Source organism: Microtus ochrogaster, linkage group LG2 (genome assembly GCF_000317375.1).
Source record: "Microtus ochrogaster isolate Prairie Vole_2 linkage group LG2, MicOch1.0, whole genome shotgun sequence".
Taxonomy (NCBI): Eukaryota; Metazoa; Chordata; class Mammalia; order Rodentia; family Cricetidae; genus Microtus; species Microtus ochrogaster.
This window is the reverse complement of record NC_022028.1, coordinates 17128768-17138738: the sequence shown is the minus strand read 5'-3', so window position 1 is coordinate 17138738 and position 9971 is coordinate 17128768. Positions and strand designations below refer to the sequence as shown.

The following is a 9971-nucleotide window of genomic DNA, read 5'->3' as shown; positions in this document are numbered from 1 at the left end:
AGAGAATTTGGAACCCGTGCTCATGTATATGGGTGATAGGTATTCTTAGGCAGAACGGTGGGCAGTCTATGATTTTCTTATTTTATTTTTATCATTGTGGGTGTGAGTGTTTGTATGATGTGAATGTGTGTACCATGGTGCACAGGTCATGGTTGAAGATTTGTGAGTTAGTTCTCTCGTTCGGCCTTTATGTGATTTCTGAGCATTGAACTCTAGTTGTCAGGCTTGACAGTGTTAAATGTTTTTATCTGCTGAGCTGTTTCTCCTGCCCTTGTTTTTTTTTTTTTTTTATGTGAAGGATTCATGAGATGTTTTTCTGAACTTGAATTTATCTTGTTCTAAAAACACCATAATTAACTTCTTTATGTTAGGAAGGACAGTGAATAATAAAAACCTTTAAGTGCTTTCCCGTGTTAACCTTTTAAGGACACTGAACAGGAAAGAGTTCTGACTAAAGATTGAGGTGGGGACTGACATCTCAGCGGCCTGGAGGGAGATTCTTGGTTCAGGGCCTTGTCTTGGCTCATTTTCTTTCTTCTTGATGTGTACCTACTTGGTTTTTGTAATGTCTTGGTAGGGGCAGGTCCTATTTTTAAAGAAGGAAAGTCTCACTGATGACCTGATTTCCATCCACTTGACAAGCTTAGACATTCTCTGCCTTCCTACTAACTCCAGAACCACTGTTTTCCAGCCTTTGCTCTTTCCTAGGTTCTGACTCAGAACCTAGGTTATGTGGTCTCAGAATATTTGACTGCAGTTTTAGATAGGGCTAGGTTCACCCTAGTGTGAAAACAACTGCATTTGACATTCTGAATCTAGTAGGTCACAGCCTAGATAGTACTCAGCATCTGTAGTAAGGTGGATTGGGTAATGCAGTCTGTGACATGTACCCAGATACAGAAAAGATCAGCTGAGTGATCCTGAGCAGTCACTAGTAGCTTCAAGCTTAACTGCTATTCAGTAGTGCTCTATGTACTGATACCTCTTCCCACTTCTGTGTCACCCAAGGTATTTAGAATGCTTGGCTTATTTTCTGAGCTGACCCTGCTTTACTTATCTAATACTTTATACCTTTTCTGTTTATTTTTCACTTCCTTAATGGATTGTAAGCATCCAGCATCATTTTTTTATCATAAGGAGAGAAAGCAGGTTATTGTAGTGTTGAACCCTGAAGAAGATGGGTGTCCACATTACTGCTTGCTTATTTGAGGCTTCATTCTTGTGTGTGTGTGTGGTGATGGGTGGGCACAGAGGTCCATGTCAAGTGACTTACTTGGTTACTCTCAGTTCATTTTTTTTTTGGCTCAGGGTTTCATGTAAACCAGGACAGCCTTGAATTCATTAGGTAGTCTCATGATCTTGAATTCCTGATTCTTCTGCTTCTACCTCCCAGGTTGTTGAGAGTATAGAGATTCACTATCATACCCCTTTTGCTTCACATTACTAAAATGTTACTTTTTTGGAAGGGACAGACTAAGGGTGTTTATTTTTTTGGTATCACTTACCACTTAGACTTTTTCATAATAGAAGAGGCCATTATGTTTGTAATACCTGTCTTGCAAATATATGGTTTCTGTGTGGTTATTTCGAGTCTGGGCATCCGGGAACAAATAAGCGGCCTCCCTACAACACTGTCTCATTTTAAAACACTTAGCTTGCTTTGTAAAACAAAAATATTTAACTCATCTTTAAGTATAATAACTGTTTTAAAGCCTTTGCTGTGAAGTGATACAGACACTTGATGTGGTATATCTTAATAGTCACTTCCCATTCTAGTACTATAAATAGTCTACTGTTCATAAAGTTTTAAAATATAGAGAACTGTGTATTAATAATGCTGTAATGCAGAACACTGAAGGCAGATGTGTGTTTAGGGGTCAGTTTCTCTCTTCTAGGAGGTTCTGATCCTCAGTGTCTCCTAGTGTTGTCCTAGTGTTAGCTTGATTGAATATTGGGAAAGCTAATTTGTTTTATATTTTAGGTGAATACAAGTTTTTCTTCTAGGTCATTGATTATCTACTTATAGATACTTTCTGGGAACAAAAGTAGCTTCTTGTGTTTACTTTTTTTTTTTTTTTTTTGATTTTTTGAGACAGGGTTTCTCTGTGGTTTTGGAGCCTGTCCTGGAACTAGCTCTTGTAGACCAGGCTGGTCTCGAACTCACAGAGATCCGCCTGCCTCTGCCTCCCGAGTGCTGGGATTAAAGGCGTGCACCACCACCGCCCGGCCTTGTGTTTACTTTTAAAGCTGCTGTGTGGGGAGTAGAGAGTACTTGCTCTTAGAGGGTTTGTTGTGCCATGTTTTACTCTTGTCTTTTGGGGGGCTCACCACCCAGCTCCTAAATAAACCACACACGGAGGCTTATTTTTAGTTATGAATACCCGTCATTGGCTTATTTCTTGCCAGGTTTTCGTAATTTAAATTGTCCCAATTACCTTTTGCCTCTGGACTATTTCCTTTTCTTTCTAATTATATCTTTCACTCTTGGCTGGGTGGTTGGCCCCTGATGTCCTCTCCTTGCTCCATCTTGTTCCTCTTCTTCCTCATTTCACCTTGTATTTATACTCTCTGCTTGCCAGGCCCACCTTTCCTTGCTCCTGCCTTGCTGCTGGCTGTTCAGTGCATTATTTTACCACCAGGTGTTTTAAACAAAGAATCACAGCTTCACAGAATTAAACAAATGCAGCATCAACAAAAGCAACACATCTTTACATCATTAAGCAAATGTTCCACAGCATAAACAAAAGTAACAGACCTTAAAATTATATTCTCCAACAAGGACCCGAGTTCAGTTCCAGCACCCATGTCAGGCAGCAGCTCATCACTGCCTGTAACTTCAGCTCCAGGGCATCTGAAGCTACATGGCCTCCGAGGACACTACACTTGCATGAACAAACTCACAGACACACTATCATACACAGAACTAAAAATAAAACACATCTTTTAAAAAGTGCTATATAAGGGATTCTATAAAATTGATATTACAGTATGATTTCAATGTATACAGACTTCATATATTATCCCCCTAAATTTTGCTTAATACTTGACATAGACTTTTAAAAGTTTATACACACATTTATGTGTTTGTGCATGGTGATTAGGTCACCTGGCTTGTTCTGTTCTTTATTTCCTCCAAGTTGGAAGTGAGAATTAAAAGCTTGATTAGAGTTAAGGATAAACATATTTAAAAGACTTCTTCATGTGTAAGGCTTTGTAGTTAATATATAATGATTCTAGAACTCTTTATGTTAAGTTTGATTACCAGGTTAAGGTAATAAGAGATAAATCTCTTCTTAGGACTTAAGATGACATGCCATCATAAAACCGTAACTTTGCCAACATGAAATACTCTGTTTCTCATTAGGTTTTTTTCCTTTAGTGCGTTTCTTTCTTTGGCAGTGCTTATTGGCATCAGTTGTAACCATTGGTTATTTTAATTTATTTGCTGGTATTCTTTAGTGAAATTAAAATTTTGCTCATCACCTGCTGAAAACAGAGACAAACAAGAAAGGTTTCTTCAAACTTCTTAAGGAAATGTATTCTTCCCCTAGAAAGTAAAAGCTACCACCACACCCCAAAAAGGAACTTTGGTGGTTGTGCACATACAACTAAATAAAACATAAACTTCATGAGGGTATTAATTTGTACTTAAGCCTTCTGACAGAGTATCAATGTTTTGTCACTGCTGAAAGGGACAAAACTAGCATTTAATTAGCAGTTTGAGAGTTTATATCTGACACCATGGGGAGGGTGCTACTATTATCCCTTTTGTCACAAGGACTCTGGATCAAAAATACTGTTAGAATGTCCTTTTTTATACTCCTGTCTTTAATCTTTTCCTTTGTAGCTTTAAAGAGGATTTAGTTTCTAGACATGCGTTCTAAAAAATACTAATTGTCTTTTTTTATTGAGAGAATTAATTAATTGAACTAATTGGCTTTTTTTCTTGTGTCTGTGACTTCTAATTTGTGTTTCTAAACTTTTAGCATCCTAACTCTGGATTCTCCAAAGGACTATCCAACACTTCTGTGATTTATTTAGTAGAATTCTTTTATTTCTATTGATTAAGCCGACTAACTCTAGCTGAACATGAAGGTTGTAAGTTCTTGACGTAGATAATTGGAATCTGTGATGTTTTGTGCCCATTGGTCCTTAAGATTGAATAGTGCATATCTGCAACTATTTAGACATTGATACTCTGTCAGAAGGCTTAAGTACAAATTAATACCCTCATGAAGTTTATGTTTTATTTAGTTGTATGTGCACAACCACCAAAGTTCCTTTTTGGGGTGTGGTGGTAGCTTTTACTTTCTAGGGGAAGAATACATTTCCTTAAGAAGTTTGAAGAAACCTTTCTTGTTTGTCTCTGTTTTCTTTCATTTATGTTAAAGTGTATGTTAGTCCACTTTTTGTCACTATAGCAAATGTCTTAGGTAACCAAATAGCACAGGGAAGTTTTATTTGGGCTAACAGTTTTGTAGGTTTCAGTCCAGTCAGTTGACACCTTTACTTTCAGATGTGGGAAGCAGCATGTCGTCGTTAGAATGTGTGCTGTAGCAAAAGAGCTTAGTTCACGTTTCGGGGGGAGTGGGCTGAGGAAGGAACCTTCATCCCCAAACACCTTTCAAGAACACCCTCAAATTTTGATCCTACTTCTTGTTCTGGCTTTGTGGGGGCCTAGCCAGTTTGGATGTTCACCTTCCTAGACCAGGATAGAGGAGGGAGGACTTTGGACTTTTCACAGGGCAGGGAACCCTGACTGCTCTTCAGACTTGAGAGGGAGGGGGAGAGGAGCGGGGAGAGGGCGGGAGGAGTGGGAGGCTGGGAGGAGGCGGAAATTTTTTTTTCTCAATAAAAAAAAAAAAAGAATACCCTCAAAATTACCTGAAGACCTTCCACCAGGCTCCACCTCTTCAATTTCTCCAGCCTCCCCTTAGAGCCTCCTGGAGACCAAGCATCTGACACATGGACAGTAGGGAACCAACTACGATCCAAGCTACAGCAGTTACAGAAGAGTCTAATTGGGAACTGACTCATTGAAATGAGACATTCAATGAATACAAACAGTTTATGTTTCAATAAGAGGCTGAGTCTTTAAAAGCTTATTCCTATTTTATGGCAGCTTGATTCTTATTAAAGAACATCCTAAGCATTAGCAGTATACTGCATGGTTGGAAAGTCTATGTAAGGAATTAAGGTTTACTTTGACTTATAAGTAGTTGATTCTGTAGTACTTGCTCATTTTTAAAATGCTGTATATCTGTCAAGTGTTGTGCTGTTTAAAGTGCTGGAGGGTGCAGCGCTAGTTGGTGCAAGTTCTGCCCTCATGTAGCTTCTAAGTATAATTGTAAGATAATAGAGTTTTTCCTGCCTTGCTTGCTTGCTTGCTTCCTTCCTTCCCCAGCCCTCTCTCTCTCCCTTCTTCCCTCCGTTCCTCTCTTTCTTTTTCATTCACTCATATGTTACATCATGACTGCAGTTCCCTCAGAAAGGAGCAGGCCTCGTAGGGACATCAGCCAAACAGCATAACAAGCTATAATAAGACCAGACATTCCCCATAATATCATGTTTGGATGAGGCAACCCAGTAGGAAGAAAACAGTAGGTGGAAGAATCAGAAACAAACAGCTCTAGCTTCCACTGTTCGGAATCCCATAAGAACTCCAAATTGCTCAGCAATAACAGACATATATGTAGATCAACTAGGTCAGAACCCAATGGGCTCCCTGATCTTTGCAACTCCTTATGGTTCCCAGACAGTTAGTTGATCTGTGGACCATGTTTATATGGTGCTCTCTCACCCCTTTGGTTCCTCCGATCCCTCCTCTTCCTTCTCTGTAGAACTCCCCACACTCTGCCTGATATTTGACTGTGGGACTCTGCGTCTGTTCCCATCAGTTGTGGATGAAGTTTTTCTGGTCTCTGATAATTCTGCTAGGCTCCGATCCCAGGACACTGCAGGCAGGACAAACTAAGTCAAAAGTTTTTGTGGCTGGTTTGGTGTCCCAATCCCTCCACTTGATGTCTTGCCTGATTACCTTAGATGGCTGGTTCGGCTTTGTGTCCTCCATTACAAGGAGTCTTTGCTAGGGTTACTTTTGTAGATTTCGTGGAGTTTCCATTGTACTAGGTTTCGACTTCATCCCTGAAATGCCTACCCCCATTCCAGTTGTTTCTCCCTCCTCTCTACTTGATCTCTCCTGTTCCCAACCCTACCTGCCCCCTAGTCTATCTGCAAAAGTCTAGTTTTTTTCTTAATAGTGAAAGACAGATTATTTGAGTGTGTTCTATTAAAAAGAATGTTTGGAGGCTGTGGAAGTGTGTCATTTGGTAGTGTGCCCTGCAAGCATGAAAACCTGACTGACTCAGTATTTTTGATCCTGTTATTTTTCTGTCTCTATGGTAAAGCCCCATGACCTAAGCAATTTACAGAAGGAAGAGTTTATTGAGTTCCAGGGCAATAAGGATAGATCATGTTAGGGTAGTGGCAAGCATAGCAGAGGCACAGAAGTTGAGATTTCAACCTTCAAACATAAACACAGAGCAGAGCAAGCTGGACATGGCCAGAGTCTAAAAAGCTGCAAAACCTGCTTTGGGTGACATATTTCCATTAGCAGGCCACCCCTCCAAAACACATCCAAGTTGCACCATCTTCTGGAAACCAAATCCTCAAGTACAGGAGCTTATGGGAACCTTTCTCATTCAAACCACCACAGATCACAGAATTTACATAAAAAGCTGGGTTGGCCTGGTGAGGAAGCTCAGAGCTTAAAGATGCTTGATACCGATGCTGATTGCTTGTGTTTGATCCCTGAAAGCCACATTATTAGGAAGAGCGAATAGGTCACTGCAAATTGTCTTTAGATCTCCATATGTGGGCCAGGCAATACACATGGTCATCACCTCTAGTACACAAACAGGTAGGTAGGTAGGTAGGTAGGTAGGTAGGTAGGTAGGTAGGTAGGTAGGTAGGTAGGTAGGTAGGTAAATAATAGATGGATGATAAGTAGCTTGATAGATGGATGGATGATAGATCAATAGATGATAGGTAGTTAGGTAGGTAGATTGATAGATAGGGCAAACTTTTAAAAAAGCTGGCTGCAATGATGTGCACCAATAACTCAAGTTCTGAGAAGACAGAGAAAAAAGGATCCCCAGGGCTTGCAGAAAAACTGGTTGTTTTGGCTATCTCCATCTTCAATGAGAAACACTGGCTCCATAATGTAAAAAAGCATAAGAAAGATAAAACTGCTGACCTTTTTTTCTGGCCTCTGCGCACAGGTGTGCATACACATACCAAAACAAGAAACAGCAAATAGTAGCCATATTCAGGGAGACATGTAGTGGCCAGCTTTTTGAAGATCATGGCCAAGTAAAGTACATTGTAACAAAAGCATATGAAAAGAGATGGTTGGTTAACTCATTCATTTAACGTAATTTGCTGTAAATTAATAATTTTGTCATGCCTAGAGTTGTTATATTTTTATAATAATTTACAACTTTTTACTTGTGAGTTAGCATTATAACAGGGAGGCTGTTCAAATGAATTAGGACATTGATCTCCACATGATCTATCTTAGCAGAAAAGAAAAGCCTGAATAATAAAAATAAAATGAAGGAGCCTTTAAGTATTCCCTACATCCCTCTCCAAAAGACTGCCAATTGAGAGTGTTTATCCCATCATTAGGCATCCTAGAATTGACCCGTGAATACATGTGTCTCTTGCATGCATGTTTTTAGAAGCATGGGGGAGGTACAAACTGAAATGAAAAATTTCAATGTGTATTTTCGTATATTCCTCAGTTTTATAATGTTTAGTAAGCTAAAAAATGCCCTTTGGTTCATTGTTAGCTTTTCTTGTAATGTTTTATATTTAGATATTCATTTCATGAAATTTGTTTTAAGATGGTATTTTGAAATTAGATTTTTCCATATTTTCCATAAATATGGTTTGCAGTTATACGATATAGAATATACCTGTCTTTTCTTTTCCTTTTCTATACTTGGAAGAATTGAAGTGTGGGGCCTTTACTAATGAATTTCATTGTCAACACATGTTATTTTGAATTTATTTTTGTTTCAACATCTATATTTCACTTTTCTGTCCCTTTTATCAAAATATTTCTCCTTTGAGTCTAGATCACTATTACCACTCCTTAAGGTCACACTAGTAGCTATCATTTATCTTTTCTTTCATCTGTCAATGACATTTAATTTAATTGACCTGCTTTTCTGGAATATTTTTTACGTGTTGTCTGGTTCATATGTCTCACTCAGATCTTTTTATTTTTCCAGATTATTTGTTTGTTTTTATGCTTCACATTTTAAACAAGTTCTTCTATTTATACTTACCTTGTGGTATGTCACTTGATTCCTTAATTTAAAAAAATTAAAAACCTTTGTGATTCAGCTCTCAAGTATGCTTGTTTATGTGTGTAGAGGCCCAAGATCACCCTCATTGTTATCCTTCAGGAGCCATTAATCTTGTTTTTGAGACAGGAGTCTCTCTCAGTGAGATATGTATGAACATGCCCGTTTGGCTTTATCAAATTGTACATAACATACATTAAAATAGCTTCTTCGTAGTAAATTAGATTTTTCTTACTATTATGTTCCTAAATATATATAGGGATATAAGTAATGCTAATAAATATACTTACCTTTGTATCCCCTTTCAGTTTCATCATCACATTTAACTCTAGCTCAAAGACTTGCTGAGTCAAATAAGCATTTTTATTAGTATAGTAAGTAGGTAAGGAGACAAATGTAGCAAGGGAGGTACTGTTAATGGCTTTTCAAAAGGATTATAAGCAACCTGTCTCAAAAAACTGCAGATTAAGGCCAGTGAGAAATGACAAATAGAGATTCTTGCTGCCAAGCCTGAAGACCTCAGTTTAAAATCCCAGGCACTTAAATTGTGGGTTGAAAGAATGAATTGCTGTAAGTTGTCTTCTGACCCACACATTTTTGTGCTATGGTATTTACATACGCATTCACAATATGTAAAACTCATTAATTAGCCTTTGGATTTGAGTTACTAAATCTCCCCAACCATTATTAACCTTTTCTATTCGTATGGACAGTTTTACTTTTCCAGATTGTTCCCCTCCCTTTTTTTCCTCCTGATTGCAATATAAGGCATGTGCTTACTGTAGACATTTGCTGACAGAAAGTATAGGAAAGATTAAGAAACTAGACTATCAACTATTCCTTATCCACCTTAACTGTTAGAGATAATTGATGCTAGCAATATGTGTTACATTCTGTAATGCATGCTTTGTATTAAGATAATTGGATTAGATTAAAGGTAAAGCCTTACCTTCTATAGAGAAGAATTAATACTACCATTGTTATATTTTCATCTGTATCTTGTCAGTCTTTTTTCCCTGTCTAAATGTGTATGGTTATGCATTTCGTCTATAAGACTTCTTGAACAAAGATTAGATGTTTTCTGGCCAACATTTTCTTCTCAATTCATTCTTTTCCTCTTTTTTTTTTCTTTTGTGGTTTTTGGGGAAAGGGTTGAAGCAGTTTTGTGAATCTATTCATTGCTGAATTGCTCTTCAAAAAGATTGTGTTATTTGAAAGTATATTTATTAAGAATTTTGTTCTCTTTAAATTTTAGGATAGACCACTATCTTGTTGAGCTCTTTTAAATGAAGTTCTTCTACTTGGATACAAAGATGAGGACTAGATAACCTCTTGAGGTTCCTTCTAACCCCTAGGATGAAGATAATAACTAACATTTGTATAGTACTCTAAAGTTTACAGAGTGAGTTTTCATACATCATCCCACTTGATCCTCACAACAACCCTGTGAGGTAGGTAGGACAGGTACTGTTACTCTCCTTTCAGAGATAGAGGAAACTAGTAGACAGGTTAAATGCTGTAGTCACATTTCATGTGCATATTTTGCCAGGAATTTACATCCAAGCCATTTAATGAAAATAGAAACATTCTTTGTACAAGATT

General features: G+C 38.0%; 1 protein-coding gene across 4 annotated transcripts in view; it reads left to right on the top strand.

The window, feature by feature from the left end:
• The window catches only part of Phf3 (PHD finger protein 3), a 74719-nt gene that overhangs the window by 19381 nt on the left and 45367 nt on the right, over positions 1–9971 (top strand). Inside the window, exon 2 of one of the 4 annotated variants that reach the window (XM_013351065.2) lies at positions 9625–9820. The exons of the other annotated variants lie outside the window; for them this stretch is intronic. The gene's annotated coding sequence lies outside the window, so the exon portion shown is untranslated. The remainder of the gene's footprint in view (positions 1–9624; positions 9821–9971) is intronic. 4 annotated transcript variants of the gene reach the window in all.